Source organism: Centrocercus urophasianus, unplaced genomic scaffold (assembly GCF_019232065.1).
Source record: "Centrocercus urophasianus isolate 14NV4802_14NV808 unplaced genomic scaffold, USGS_Curo_1.0 seq_13, whole genome shotgun sequence".
In the NCBI taxonomy this organism is placed as follows: domain Eukaryota; kingdom Metazoa; phylum Chordata; class Aves; order Galliformes; family Phasianidae; genus Centrocercus; species Centrocercus urophasianus.
The window spans coordinates 34,848,220-34,864,961 of NW_024884475.1; positions in this window are offsets into that span (position 1 = coordinate 34,848,220).

Consider the following 16,742-nt stretch of genomic DNA (forward strand, 5'->3'; position numbering starts at 1 on the left):
TCAGAGGCCAACTCAGTGCTCTTTTAGCTCTAATTGTATTGACAGCTGGTAGTTCCAACTTTATAGCAATTTATCTTCCTACTGAATATTTATTGAGAGTTTTCTTGTAATAGTATTGACCATACATTAACAAAGAAGCGGTAGATAATAGCAAAAGTCCTGCAGTCCTGACAGATGTTCTCTCGGTGTGGGAGCTTTTGCTAACAGCAATGGGCCTTAAGGCATATGCAAGACAAAATAAAACAATACTTACAGCATTAGCTAAGTGGATAAAGTTAGCAAATCATTTATATTCAGTTCCTGATTTTTAAACCAGATTGTCATGGTAAATTTTATCTTACGTACACATATAAAATTTTGTGGAGATAAACATGCAGAACTAAAATTCAAAGCAAATGCTGAGGACACTGTGTTTTTTCATAAGATTATTCCAAAAGATAAGTTATTGTAAAAATAATAATAATCTTGTTGTACTTTTTCTTTGTCATTCTTTGTCAAAATTTTCTTTAAATAGTTCATGGTATGATAAATTCATTGAAAATTAGGATCTGACACGCAGCAGAAACGAGACTTCACTTAAGAGTGACAAAAAGTTTGCAATGATCCTACAGTATAACTTTGTGAGGGTTCTGCTTGAATCTGAGGAGCACAAATACTGAAGCAATGAGCAGTGGGGTCTTTTTCTTTCTTTCTTTTTTTTTTTTTCTTTTCCCTTTTAAACAATTTAAATGTAGTATGTGGAACAAACTATTTTTTCTCAGAGAAGACTGAGAGATCCAGGTTGTCCTCTTTTTCATCTTTCGTGTCTCTTGCAAACCCTTCTTCCAGATAAAGACAGTGGAAACATTTGGGCCTGGAGGTGAAAGAACTGTTCGGAATCCTTTGTAAGAAGTGGTAGTGTGCTGCTTGATTGGAGGAGTGTGAGCAGGACGAGGTGTGCATTTGTATGCATGTGCTGCATGTACCTGATCTCAGTTTTGTATCCCAGTCATCTGCAAGGAGTCTGAAATGCTGATACTGAGATTAATCTTAAAATCTTCCAATCTGGGTAAAATTAAGGAAACCTTCATTTATAAAACCTTTCATAGTGCTTTTTAGATTTTACCGATGACCCTAGAGTGCATGCTAATAGATCAACGTCTTGTGGCCAGTACTACCTGCAGCTCACTCCTCATTGTGAATGTGCAGTTTGTGCTGATTGCCTTTTCTCAGAAGATACTTAGCAAAGTAGTGTGCTGTGTCTGCGTGTTATCATGCAAGTGCAGACATTTGAGCATCTCATTGTAAGACTTGATTCCCTCTTTTGTCTCTTAGAATACTGCTCATGTGGATACAGTGAAGTTACCGTCTTCGTAGACAAGGTATTAAGACTCTATTAATTTAAAACAAAAAATTCTGTAATGAGCAAGTGTGGATTTCAGTAACAGAGTAGCTTTTCTTCAGAAAACAAACAACTATCTCCCTCTAGGAATACGTTCTCCAAACAGGGTTTTTATATTGATCACCTGAGCAGACCTTTTTGTCTTTTCCTCTTTTTTGTTTATGAAAACCTGCTCTGTTGTCATTCAGCACTCTATTGCTGATTTCTTTTGTATGGCAGACACTTGGACCAGTAAACACAACAATTCAATTTTGCATAGTGACTGCTGCCTCAGTGACCTTTATACTTAGTTATGGTGTGTGCATATTATGTGTTAATATTCGTATTTGATCCAAGTCGTTCACCAAACTTTTGGCAGGAACTAGGAAGGTAAAACATTCCTTTACATAGTCAGTTTAGCAATAGTCATCTCTATTCATTGCAACTGAGATATTCTGTTATTGTAGTACTTCACCTTACCTCACTCATTCGTACCCTCTGCACTGTCTGTAGAAGTTTCACTGAAACTTCTGGAACTCCTGACTATGCCTAAATTACCAGTCATTTAGTTTCTTCCAGCAAATTAGAAATAAAGACTCAGTCCAGTAATGTAGCAGGCTAAAACTCATCCCCCATTTGCTGAACAATTTTGAAAATATTAGAGCTTTATGAGGCATTTTGATTTTGGACCTTCTTCATTAAACTCAAAACTATGACATTTCCTTTTTCCTCTAGCTCCTGGCTCCCCTGCTCCCAGGTTTGGCCCATGTTCCATAAGTAGTTCTGCTTTTATCTGTGACACAAACCCTAGTTTGTGCTGCATTATGTTCAGCAAGGCATTTCCATCTGCTAGATTTACTTCAGAACTTGAGCAGTTCATGAGGAAATGAACCTAGCAATGGCAAACTGGTTCGGAACTTCATAGCTGAATGCTATGAAAAGAACAGAAATTTTTATTTAAATTCTAGTCTTGAATTCCAAGTCTAGCATCCTGCTTTGAGAGTAAACATTTTAGCTTTACGAAGTCCTGTAGCACAACAACAAAGTGACTGTTAGATATAAAGACTTGGGAACTGTTTACATGAAGCAGGAACAAAGGGCAACAAGGAGCTATTAGGGGATCCTTTATGCTCAGCCCCTCCTCTTTCCCCGATTAAACTTCCCCAGTTCCTTTAGTTGTTCCTCGTCAGGCATATTCTGCAAGCACTTCACAAGCCTTGTTGCCCTTCTTTGGACCTGCTCCAGCACCTCAATGTCTTTTCTGTGGTGAGGTGCCCAAAACTGAGCCCAGTACTCAAGGTGAGGCCTCACCAGTGCTGAATATAGAGGGGCAGGATGACTTCCCTATTCCTGCTCACCACACCATTCCTGATACAAGCCAGGATGCCAAAGGTCTCAATCTAGCTGGTTTTCTTCCTCGTTGTCTCATCTTCTGTGACGTAGGGATGGTTTGCTCCTGCACCTTTAAAATAACTTCCTTAAAGTATTTCTGGCCTTCCTGGGTTCCCATGCCTTTCAGAGCTACCTCCTAAGGGCATCTCTCAACCATGGTCCAAAAGAGACTGAAGTCTGCCTTCCGAAAGTCCAAGGTGGCAGTTCTGCTGACTCCCCTCTGTGCTTCAGCAAGGATAAAAAAATCTATCATTTTGCAATCACTTTGCCCCAGACAGCCTCCAACCTTTACATCCTCCGCAAGAACTTCCCCGTTAACAAACAGCAGGTTCACGATTTTGCTTCCCCTTGTTGTCTCCTTCACCAGCTGTCAAGAAATTATCTCCCATACACTCTAGTAACCTTCAGAACTGTTCCCTTTCTCCTGTCTTATAATTCCAGCAGATGGCTAGGAAGTTGAAGTCCCCCATGAGAACAAGGAGTAAAAACTGTGATACCTAACCCAACTATCTGTAAAGTATCTTATCCACCTCTTCATCCTGGTTGGGAGGCCTGTGGCAAACTGCCACGGTGATGTCACTCTTATTTATCTTCGCTTTTATTCTGATTCATAAGCTCACAATTCACCATCATTAATTTTCAGACATGCGTGATTTTTCCTAACATAGAAGGCCACACCACTGCCTTTCCTGCCTTGCCTCTCTCATTTGAAAAGTCAGTAGCCATCCATCAAGGTGCTCCAGCTGTGTGAATCATCCTACCATGTTTCTGTGATGGTGACTGTATCATAGTTTTCTGACTGCACCGTGTCCTCCAGCTCCTCCGGGTTGTTATCCATGCTGCAGGCATTAGTGTAAATGCACCTGAGCTGGGCCACCTTCTGATTGAGAGAAGCCCTAATACCCTCTTGACCATACTCAGGTGTTTTCATAGTAAGCAACTTCACACCAATTCTTGTGTTCTTCCTACGAAAAGATGTGTTGTCCTCCTCCTTCACCAAAACACAAGACTGTGGGATATTACTTGCACATCCCCCTACCACAAACACTAGCATGTTACCTACAGGCTCCTTTCTACTGACCTTGGTTTCACCCCCTCCCCTCCCTTTCATACCTAGTTTAAAGTTCCATCAGTGAACCTTGCCAGCTCCCATCGTAAAATGACCTTTTGAGAAAATAGCAAAAAATCTCTAAAAAAGATTGTGTTGTAAAGGATTGTTTTTCTTTAGTTGTGGATGTTGTTGATAATTCAAGAGAATTAAATTTCAAAGAAGAAGGACAGCCTAGACAGCTCATGAAGAGTCTTAAAACAATAAAGGCAGTGAGAAATTCACCATATCTGGGGAAGCCTGCATTACAGAAGTTATCAATCCATCTTGTGAAAGGGTAAGCATGGCATTCCCAGGTTTGATGTGCAGAAGGTTATGGTGCCTATATGCATAACCACCAGTAATCTATACTCATGTAGTTGTAGATCTCATGAAAACAGCAAATATTATAGATGTATTAACAGTCTACAGCAATTGATTTATTTTTTATTTTTCTCAAATACAATGAGCTGTGCTTTCTGAACTATTTTTTTTTAAAAGAAAATGTTAGTATCTTCTAGCTGCCTGTTTTCCTAAGAGCATATTACAGACCTTACACATACAAGCAGCTTTAATCTCAGTTTCTTGGGCATCTGTCATTAACTGTATTCTGCCTGTGGATCAGAAGAAAATTGGATTAGAAGTGGGCAAGGAATTCTTAAGAGTGTTTTACCTCTAGAGAGAGATATTAATGATGATTTGATTTTAGGCTGTTGTGTTTTATGACTTGCATTTTGATTATATCTGATTAACTTAGGGGAAGGCTATGAAAGATGAAAGATTAAGTCATGCTAGTTTGAAAGAGGTAAAGGATGATAGATGAGAAAAACTAAATAACCCACTTGACCAAGCTAATACGCTCAATAATCATTAGCCACCTGCATGATGCTCATCATACTTTATCTGCAAATAAGCAACACAAACTTGATTTATAAATACTTTCTTTTTCAACTAAAAACACTGTAAACACTGTTCACTGTCTGCTTTGATTTCAAATTGCATTTAATTTTATTATTCTGTTGGCTAAGAGGTATTTGGGAATATGATAGTAAGTCTCCAAGACTTTCTAAATTAAGGCACAAATACTTATTTTTCAAAAAAAAATTGGATGGTGTTCTTGCGATCATCTGTATACTGTCTGTGCAGAATTAGCAATTTGACATTGTCAAAATCAAAAAGCCAAAAATTACCCTGGAGAAGTAACTCAAATAAATCTTGTAATTAAGAATTAAGGAGACTCCAGCATTAGTTGGTAATATTTCTTATGAGGGAAGAATAAACAAACAAACAAAAAAACCTGTCCTCAAAGAAATCTGTCACAAATCTAAAGGATTTATAAGAATAATTGTATAACCTGTACACAGTTATGGCCTGTAACTATCTAAATGTAGACAGGAAATGGCATCCAGAAGCTCTGACAGTTGTCTCCATTTTAAATTGTGACTGGATTTGAGAAACCAGGATGATTAGGTCAACCTCACTGGGCTACGTTTATAGAAACCAAGGTGATGTCTTGCCAGCATTGGGATTTGTTTGAATTCTGTATCTATATTTGATGTTCTAGTCCTCTGAACAATTCAAAACTGTTGTTTTAATTGCATCTTTTTTAGTATATTACCATCTACACTTCTAAATTTAATTTATCCTGCATTCAAGAGCTAACAACAGTGAGAGTTGAATGTTGTTAAGTTCGAATAATACTATTTTGGAAGTTCCAGTCTGGTAAATGTCACGAGGTTCTTCTTAAAATCTGGATTGACCTGGACAATGAAGTAGCCTTTTTTTTCAGAAAGAACAGCTTTGAATGTAGTTCCCAAGGGTAATTATAATTTTCTGGAACCTTATTAGCATTCAAAGCAGCGTAGGTAGAAGAGCAATATGAGCCTTGGGAGCCAACTTGAGGGGACAGTAGTGCATATATTATTGTAGCTGTGCAATAATATTTAGCTGTATAAAGGGGTGCATTGTAAAAAAAAAAAAATCTGACTAATCCAAGTATTTTCTTGTAATTTTTCTGCTATAACATTTTCGCAGAATCACAGAAGTGTAGGGGCTGGAAGGGACTTCCAGAGATCATCGAGTCCAGCCCCCCTGCTGGGGGTCCCCTATGGCAGGCATTCATTTGTTATGTAGTGAGATTAGATTTTTCACCGTAGATTTAAAAATAAAAGTTATAGTTCACTTAGTATGGAAAGTTAAATTACAGTAAACATCAAGCAGTTCGACTGAGCCAGATGTAATTATTCATGCAGCTTTCATTTGATTGTATTTAGTTTCCTTAATTTCAAAGTTTTCATGGCCTGCTCTCATTTTACTCCTTTTGACATTAGTGGCTGATCTTCACTGGGATTTGAGTGACTCATTCTACTAGCTGGTTTGGAAAACATCATTGTATGTTTAATATTCTACAAGTTCAAATCCTTACAGCAATGGTAGCTGCTTTATTCCAAAGAAGTCTATATTGTTTTACATGGAAAAAAATTGAGTAGATAGGCTTTTCCAAGGAATCTCTGTGACTACTTTAAATTTGAAGTGATGTCTTAGCAGCATCTGGAAATATATCCCCGCCATCTTAAGAAGTTTGACAACAAGATCATACAGTTCTTACACTAATTTTGTTGCTTCAGATGAGGTATTTGAAACCAAGCTATAAGATCGTGGGATGTGCAGTCTGAAAATTAGAGTCTTAAGTTTAGAGATATACACTATCTTATGATATAATCATAAATGGTGTGAGCAAGCTATATGGGAAATGAAAGTCCTTAAAACATATTGTAAGATATATTGTAATGATCCAACAGATTCCTATCAACGGGATTCAACACAGATGTAATAATGCATAAACAGCCACATTTTCAGGCTGGCACTTCTGTTACCTTTTGCATTCTCCTTCTTTCTCATGAAGACTCTGTTTTACTCAAGGGTAATAACATATACTTAGAAATCTTTATGAAAAAACTTTCACCCTTCCTTTGCTCTCTGTGAGTCTTAATTGTGTTCTCACTAGGGTGGAAGTAATACAGAAATATGATATGTGAGTGATGAGTTTCTTCTGAGAATTCCTAGGCAGGATACTGCCATTAATGGTAATAGCAGATCAGATGTATGTAGCCAGCAGTAAATGGGTTGCCAAGCATCTGAGACTTATTATCTGGAGGCTCACCATGTATCCCTGTTTCTCGTAGCAATGGAATATGGACAATGAATGAAACTGGAGGTCAGAGAAACTGTGAAACAGTGAAGCTGTTCAATTGTAGGTTATCCGTCTTGTTTAGAAACAAAATACTGGGATGATGTTCTGTATTTAGATAAAATTAAATGTAATCAATCTTCCCTGTGGAAACTAGAGGACAGTGCATGATTTTTTTGCCTTCTTATTCTGTTTGCAAACTTCTCTAAGATGTGCCTTTAATTGGAATTTGAAAATTTCAAAATAGGAAGTAGTTTTTCTTAATGTGTGTCAGTATGTCAGTGCTCCTTAAAGCTCAGAAATAACCCTGGAGAAATCTTAATTGCTATATTTATGAGAGACTTTAACTTTGAACAACATGGGAATAGTCGTATGTAAATAAAATCGGTTGGAGTATACTTTCCTATCTCTTTATGTAATTTTGTGAATTCCTACTTCAGTGTAAAGACTACAAAATTTGGGAATTAGCTTAATTGCTCATCTCTTTTTATTTACTGTTACAATATACTACATTCAAAGTTTAAATTGAATAAGATAACATTAGGAAGAGAGCAAGTGGTCATTTGTTCAGGCCTTTTTATTTCTAAGCAATGAGGATGTTTATTTACGGCAAGGACAGAAAAATTGCTCAAGAGTTTTGAGATAGTCGTACTAATGGAACTTTCACAAGGAAGGAATTTAATATCTCAAGATAATTTGATAATTATCTTCTGTAGAATAAAATAAAACACATATAGTAGTTATGAACTGTAATGTAAGTCCCAGGAGTGCATTATGCTCATACAAGGGAGTATTTCTGTTAGAGTGTCAGATAATGTTTGATGCTTTTTTTAAAGAGAGGCATAGGAGCACATTATGCTGGTAGCTTAAAAGGTAGCTGTTCTCAGATATGTGGGAATTCATTGTCTTTTCCTGCCTCATAAACATGATGAAGGATTAGGAGCATATGGTGTAGAGATACACTTGTGAGTTAGTTTCTCTGTGTTCTTTCCCCTCAGCTCAAAATTCAGTGATGGACAATGCTTCTCATCTCATCCAAACTTTTACTTCCCCAGACTACCTCCTAATGCTTTTCCAGATGTGTTGAAAAGGCAAAACATTTGAACTGGAAGTCTCCCTAGAAAATTTCTCCTCAGTCTGTCAAAATATTTTTCTTTGGTAGAACACTGAATGTTCCTCTTATTTTTCTACTACTTTCTTCTATCTTCTGTTTAACAGTTCCCACACTTCTATACTCACTTTGCTATTCTAATGAATATGGAGCAAGGTTTTATCACAGCATGGGCAGGCATAACATCAGATCATTTCTAAACTTTAGTAAATGGCTACAACAGTGTCCAGTGCCAGTAATTAAACTTGATTGAATGGGCAGTCTCCTATCTCTAAAATATGACTAATTCAAATGGGATAATATTCTAGCAGTACCACCTATTGTCATTTGGTTTAAATGAAAACACATGCCCCTTAGATGTACTCATCTCAATTCATACTTCAAATGTTCTTATTTATCTTGTAAAAGATTAGCTATGTCTTATACAGGATCCAGCAGCAGAGGTGGTTTAATATGAATTGGATACATACATCCAGCCTTACACTCTTGCCATGTTTTCTGCGGTGTCTTTTAAAGGAAACTAGTGATGTAGTATGTTTACTGTTGATGAAAACAAAAGAAAGTATGCAGGAGGAAAGGTGCTTTATGTGGAGGATGGCTTCATGATCTCCATGTTTTATCATGTTTTATTTAAAGATTAATCTTAAGTTTAATTTAGTTTTTTAGAGACTATGGACTGGCATTTGCTTTGCTGTTAAGTCTGACCATGTGTCAAAGCCAATGGGAAGAGCTGAGATTAGCGTGAAAGGAGACTGAATATGCAATCATCCTCAAATGAGCTAGCTTCTCACAGCTAACAGTCAAATGTGACCATTCCATTTTTTCTTCCAAGTCTTAAGGTAATGATGTCGTTAATATATCCAATTGGAAATTATACTGATGCATTGGTTTCATCTAAAGATCTATTTTAAAGTTAATTATATCCCTTGTGTGACAGGTCTGGTAAAGACTGTGAAAACTGTGTTGGAAAAAAGCACTGTATTAATTATGTTTAAAAAAAAAAAAAAAGACTGGCTGTAGCATCAGTTGACCATTCAAATGCAGAAATGCTTTGAGAAGCTGCTGAATAGAGCCCATCAGCATGGGAATAAGAGCAATTTCTCTTGATGTTGCCTTACAAATACAATTCAGCCACTCAAAGTCTTGTCTAACATTTGAAATTTCAATTATTTACTTCCAAATGACGTCCAAATACAAATGCAATCAATTACCTACAATAGTTCAATCTTACTATAAAAGTAAGGAACTGCTTGTCTTAGAGGGCAAAAGCTGAATTTTTATTTTGTTTGTTCCTGTTTAGCGGTTCAATTTTAAACATTTCAAAACTAAAATCTCAACAGCTTCCCAGACGCTAAACTTTATCTAGGTTCAGTCTGTACATTGATCTTTTCTAGCAGAGATGACAAATCATGCAAAAAACTGGGCTAAACTAAAAATCAGCTGAAGATTTTTCCATTGCACATTTGAAATGTCAACAAAAATTTTATTTATGATGAAGGAAAGTGATCACAGCCTAAAATTGTGGTCCAACAGGAAAAAAAAAACAAAAACATTCTAACATCTTTGTGATTAAAATGTACAATATAATACACCTTTCTTGTCAATCTTATTCCATTCTTTAATTCTTAACTTTATTGCTAGAGTATTTGACTGTGATTACAACTGTAATAACGATCATGTATCAGAAAAGGAAATCCTATCTGAGCTCTCCCTTCTGAGTGCAAAAGTAGGATGGATTGGTGACTTGAAAGCCCAAGGAAAACGGTGAATAGAATTACTTTCTAACAGCAACACGGATTGGATTGGGCTGAAGAAGATGATCTTATTTCACGATTTTGTTGTTGGGCTGTTAAAACTGAAATAATAAAGACAACAGACAGTGTTAGTGACAGTTAAGCATCAGTAAAAATGAATGTTTAAAAAAATGCAATAGTATTGGTGACAGAATTAAATACTCTCCCATGAGTACATACAGCAGTTATAAAAATAGATTAATATTGTTCTGTGAATTACAAAACTAGCCTTATTTTGTTCAAAATTCTGGCAGATTATCAGTGGTGCTGGTTTTTGCTCTTCTAAAACAAGGATTTGTGGAAGAAACATCTGTAAAATAAGAAGCCACTGGTGTAGTTAGTAACTCCGGGCATAGACATTGGCTTAGACTTAGGACATCTTTGAGAGAATGACCAATCAGATCGATGTCCACTGAGTAGCTCATGTATGAGGAAAATGAAGGCTGAATGTAAGGAGAAACATCATGCAGTTAAACTGTGCAAACAGAATCAGATTTTGCTTAATGGCCTTACTGGGATTGGGTTTCTGTCTCCTCTCTCTCTTCAATTGCTTAAAAATGCCTCTTTTGTCAGATTGCACAGACAACAGTAGGCTCTCCATACTTTCTTTTTAGACAAACCAAAGCAATATTAGCAAACAACTTATAAAATGCATTTCTCATTTGAGTGGTATTCCTTAGTGCTATAACAAGACTCAGTATGCAAGGCTGCAGTCCTGAATAATTTTGCAGTCATGTCCCATCTTTTAAATGAAATATAAAATAGTGGAGACAATTTGTGCTCGTGAATAATTCAACCCCAGTTGTTTCAGGGCTCTTTTTCTAAAGTTTGCTTTGTTTCTGTGATGGCATATATAGCAGGCTCAAACATTCAGGTTTTTTTTAGGTTGCTTGAAGATAAGATACAGCGGTATTTTCTAACCAACACCACAGCATTGCTACATCTTATTAGCCTATGCTTCACCACGTGAGCTTCCTCATTTCAGGAATAGATGCAGGAGTTCCTTTAAGTTGTTTTCAATATAATCTGAAATTCAATGAAAGATGTTTAGGCAAGGATGCATCTCTTGTTGATAAATTCTTTATGGTGTAGCTAGTTAGATAAAGGCTGGCTAGGGAGTAATAAAATACAATAATCAATTTAAAATTTGGCTTATACAGCAATTTATTATTGTAAGTTAGACAGAACTATATTTGCAATGTCTAGAAAGCAGATAAAATATGAATGGTAAAATGTTAATGCTTTGTCTAAGAAGTACTTAACATGTACTTAACAACACTGGTTTATCTTGTGTAGCAAACCTGTGTTAATCAAAATCTCAGCACCAGCAGGTTGAAGTTATCCAAAGTAAAAATTAACAGTACTTTCCAATGTAAAATGTGTTTCTTCTTTTCTTGATGTAAGAAATAATAACAGAAATCTTCCTCTAAATTTTACTCTTAAACAGCCATTAACTATTCCAAAGGTCATCACATTTTGTATGAATTCAATGGAATTGGGTTTTGTTAATACATTGAAAGGTTATGTGGAAAATTTTCTGCTCTGAGGGTTTATGCAGGTAGACGACCATGAATTATTTGTTACTCTCTTTCAATTTTGTTGGGTGGACCAGTCTCGTAAATAAAGTCTACATCATTTTCTCATCTTCTACTTTCTCTGTCTCTGTTTAAGAACTGTAATGTTTGTGTCAGCTGGTATCAACACGGGGAATAACCTAGAAATGTTCTGACAGTCTCCTACTTCTAACAGGTCCTGCTCCAGAAATTAAAGTGTAACCTAAATAATTCTCATGCGAAGAATACATCCTTTAGAAAAGACCTTCAGTGCCATTCACCATTGAAAATGATGATGCTTTAAAGAAAAAAAAAGTCAGAAGACATTTTTTAATTCTCCTCTGAAATGGGGATGCTGTTAAGTTTTGTTTTTCGTGAAAAAAAATCTTAAGATCTTTTTCTGAACTGAGGCATTTACTTTCCTTCCCTGTCTTCTGGCCAGTGTTGAAATGTTCTTTAAAAGCCTGAACCTTGCTACATTCTGTTTTGGAGAATGCATGACATATAAGGCTAGAATTAGAAGACAGGTACCTGGTAATAAGCATCACACTGTTCTGTCTTCCACTGCTCATACATTGTAAGCAAATTTTGTCATATTCCTTTTTTGATTTTTCATTCTGATTTTTCCATTCTCGTGGAAATGCCTTGAAAAAATATTTTAAAAGGTAAGTATAGAACCATTTATTTAGCAGCTACAAGTATCAGAAAGACTTGTTTCAGGTATTTAAAAAAAAAACCCCCGAAGGGGGGGGAGATAATTACAGCTTAATAACTTCAAAAATGGCATGATATTTGTTTCAGTTGTTTGTTTTTTAAAGGAATGTGCTTGCTTTTGCATGCAAATGTGCAAATTCATCTATAATTCATTTTCAAATCTACTGTGGTTTAATGTTACCAACATCTGAAATTTCAGCTAGAGAAGCTAGTTTTACTGTGTCGCGTGTTCCAGTCCGTGGTGCAATTCCGTTTGCATTCACGTAGCTGCTTGGAGGCGCATGGTGTTGAGTACTCAGAAACAAACCAGTGCTCTGAGAACCAAATTCAAAATACATGGTTCTGAGGCAGGGCTCTTGTTAAGAAGAAAATAAAATATGTGCCTGTCATACTCCACTAGTTTTGTGATCAGATGGAACATTCTTTTGCCAAGAATTTTCTGTCTGTATGGTACAGTCTGAATATTTGCATTTATTTAATCTGAAGGATGCTGCAAGAAAATACGTTAGATGCACATTAGATGCACAATAACAATGGAATATATTTGACCTGAATGTGGACTGCAGCATGAGGCACGATGTTCATGGCATATAATTTGTTCAGATTTTGACTTTATGCTCTCCTTTTAAAGCACATCTAGCAAAATCAATGCCCAATGTGAGATTGCAGTTTAGCTTACAAAAGCTACAACTCCCATTCTCAGCATTTCAGACTGTGGGCTGTCAGTATATGTATGTGTCCTGTGCATACAGTTTTGATGAGAAATAACACGGTTATTTTCTGTGACTTCAGAGTCTCTTAGTCTGAGAGTTCTATGTTCTGTCAGAAATTTATTTCTTTGTAGTAAATGAGTGGAACAGATGGATGTGATTGGCTAGCTAGCTAGCTGTTTGCTTGTTTTTCCCAGTATTAAAATGTTAATCAGGTACGGCTGAAAACAGAAATACTGAAAATCATTCAGCTAGTCCTCGCTTTTAGTTTTTCATATAACATGAGAAGTATACATAATGTGGTATTGCGTGATTTGCAGAGGATTAAGCACACAGGGAATTCTGCAGCATCTGCTCTGATTTTAAAAAGTCAGCAATTGTCTGTTCTATCTCATGACTTTTCTGTCATCTTTTCCCAGAAAATAAAATTTCAGGGTTCTTCAATTCCCTGACTGAGTTTTATTACTTCGTGCTATGTTGTACATACAACTAATCACCACTAGGAAATTTTTTATATTCATATATGATTTTTTTTCTGTTACTGTGTTTCATATGAGTAGTACATTTGTGGAGTTAATTAGTTTGAAGTAGCTTATTTGCTGAAATAATTAACCCTTACTTTCATGTATGTTTTTGTGTGTTCTTATACAGGCAAATGACTTGCTAGAAAAATACAGCTTGGAAACAAGTACATTTTCATTTTTTGCTAGCTTTATCAGAATACAAAAGTTGATGTTTGTATGCTAGAGAGAAACAGATGTAGGATGTTAGAAAAATACATATTGAGCTCTAAGAGAAGTGGGTGTCATCTATGTGTATTTCTTCATAATCCAATTCCATAGTTCCATGAAGAAAGACTGTTTCTGTGTAGATATAAAAAACACACGAGATCCTCTTTCAATACGTTGATCATAGTCTTCAGAAAAATCCAGATTTGCTATAAATATTTGCAAAAACAAGCTATTGGACACAAGATAGGGTTCTGCCTATTTTAAGACATTGAATGTGTATTGCTACATCTACTCAACTCCAGAGGAATTAGATGTTCAATTGAAGACAAAGGTTTTTGTGATGATCAATGACATTTTGGATGCTAAGTTACTTTCTCTCAGTCTGGATCTTTCATTCATTTTATATGCAAAGACTGTTCTGAAAGTAATGTCTCCTATTTTACTATGTTGGTCCACAATGTCAGAGGCAGGTGGTGGTGTTATGGCTGCAGAGGTTGAACCCTCCAACCAGTATTCTGTTGCACTTTGTCTCTGTGTGACAGATGGCAGCAGAGGAGCAGTTTGACGGAATGGTGTCTGGCACGGAAGTGTGGATGTAGCAAAGGTGTGCCATTGAATTCCTCCACGTGGAAAAAATGGCATCCATTGACATTCATCAGTGATTACTGAATGTTACTGGAGTCCAGCCTGTAGGTATGAGGTCAGTGTGGGGGTGAATGATATGTTTCAGTAATGGTGACGGTGACTGTGGGTCACCTGTGCTGGTGCAGATTCTTATGAGTATGGCATGCAGGCTCTTGTTCATCACCAGCAAAAAGTGCACAGGTAGTGGTGGTGACTATGCTGAAAAATAGTGTTTTGTAGCTGAGAATTTACTCTGTCAGAATCATCATCCTCTTTGTATCTGTTGTCATTTCCATGGAAATAAATAAATATAAGGCATTACTTTCAGAATTGAGTTGCATATAATCCAGTCAGTCAAGTTATATGCTATTTTTGACTTATCCATCGTTGGTTGTTTTGCCATTTAGCAGTGCTCAGCTACATGGTTGCACTCTTTGTGACACATACACCCATAGCAGGGCTTTTTTCACCACATATCTCTTCTGAAAATTACTTCATGAAATGGGCAGAGTATCCGGGCACTCTGAGCTCTGTGCAGCCTCTCACTTTCTTCTCTCTCTGTATTTACAGAATCTGCATTTCTCCCAGAAGGGAGCAAAGAGGGATGTTGGGCTCTGCCAGGCAGCTACGCAGAAGCCGTTGAGTTTTTCCAGTAGTAAATTCTCTATAGCCTCTGATGCTGTTGTCAGAGCTGTTACAATATCACTTGTAAATTTGACTTCTAAATGCATATTCAAATGAAGTGCTCTATAGGTATGAAAACATCCTCACATTCGTGTTTTTACTGAGCATAGAAAATTTGATTGGATGGGGTTAAATTATTGTGGTATTACAAAGATTACATCTACATGCTCTAGTTTTCACATTATTAAGACAAGAGTTATTGTGCTATGCATGAAATTTGATTCTAATGAATCTGAATGAATTCAGTCAGTCAACTAGGGCATTGGAAACTTCAGTCCTAAAGATCAAGTTTGGAGAAGTTGTGTTTAATAGGAATTACTGAGCTGTGTAGGGGCCTGAGTTTGTAAGACTTTCTCATAGCATATGCTTAAAGTATTCCTATCTGCTCTAGCCCCTCTCCAACAGCCAATAAGAGCTTATATTTCTTATAGGAAATTAGGAAATGAGAATTAGTAGTACATGAGATAGCCATATAGAATGTGCTGTTCTTTCCTATTTTGAAGCTACTCAAGAATTCTCTAGAAATCTCATGTCTTCTGTGCCTGATCAAATGGTGTGACATGGGAGACCAGTGGGATCTTTGAAAATGAAGTCTGAGGTAGAAGATGCTTGCGTCTTCCTGAACTTCTGATACTGCTGTAAAATATATACTTCTGTTTGGACATAGCCTGAAATTTCTTTCTTGAACGTCATCTTGAATTGCTAAATATTACTCAAATTGTTTAAATTCATTCTTTAAAAGTAACGTGTTACTTCAATATTAATTCTACCATGTGATTTTTTCCCTATGAAAATAGTATGAAATCCACTTTTATATCCTTTGTTGTATGCCTGGGTCATAATCTAAGAGAAACAAATCTGTATGACCTAATGAAACTTGCTTTAAGATCCAGTTTTATCTTCTGTTATCTATGCTCTTCTTTTGCATATAAAAATGAAATGTGCTGTGGCACACTACTTTGCATAATGCATGAATCTTCTCATTATGGTAAATTTATGGTGATTAAAGTGACCTTAATTAGCTTAGTACATACAGAGAGGCTAGCAGTGAATTAGATTCCATTTTACTATCACATAAGGTGTCCTTGTTGTTTCTCGTATCTATGGTAAATCCTTCCAAGATTTCTTCTCTGAACCACAAACTGTGATGTCAGGTTATTAAAGACGCTTCACTTTATCCTAATTTCTGGTCTTTGTAGAGAAAAAAAGCCAGCACCACCACTGGATCAAAAAGAAGTGTTAAAACTTAATGGGTTGTGGCAGAAAGATCTATAGTGAAGGGCAGACAAACAGTATTGATATTGGCACGACATACAGTTATTTCAGTGATCTATTTGGGATAGCTCCCATTAAAGCAGTGTGTTGCCAGATCCTGAGTAATGAAATTTTCTTCCAGTCTCAAAGTTATTTATGTAACTTCATAGCACTGTAGTAGAGGAGGTAGAACTCACTCAAACAGTAGCTAAATTAAGCTAAGATTAATAGAAAAACAGCACTGCTGAAGACATGCCACTGAGTGTTAACAGGTCAGTCTGCAAAAGGAAATCCTGCATGTGGTACTCTTGAAACAGTGTAATCTATCCTGCTTCTTTCAAAGCTTCGCAAGAGTGAGATGACCTCTGTGTACTTGTTTCTGAGCTTTTTTTCATCATGTTCCATACTCCTGAAGAATTTTCCTTATCTTTGTTTTATTGTAGATGTCAGTAAAATATATAATTGAAGTCATAAACAGTTTCCATGGATTTTGGTTGTTTTCTTCTGATACCTTTGAGAAGTTGATGACTTGCACACAA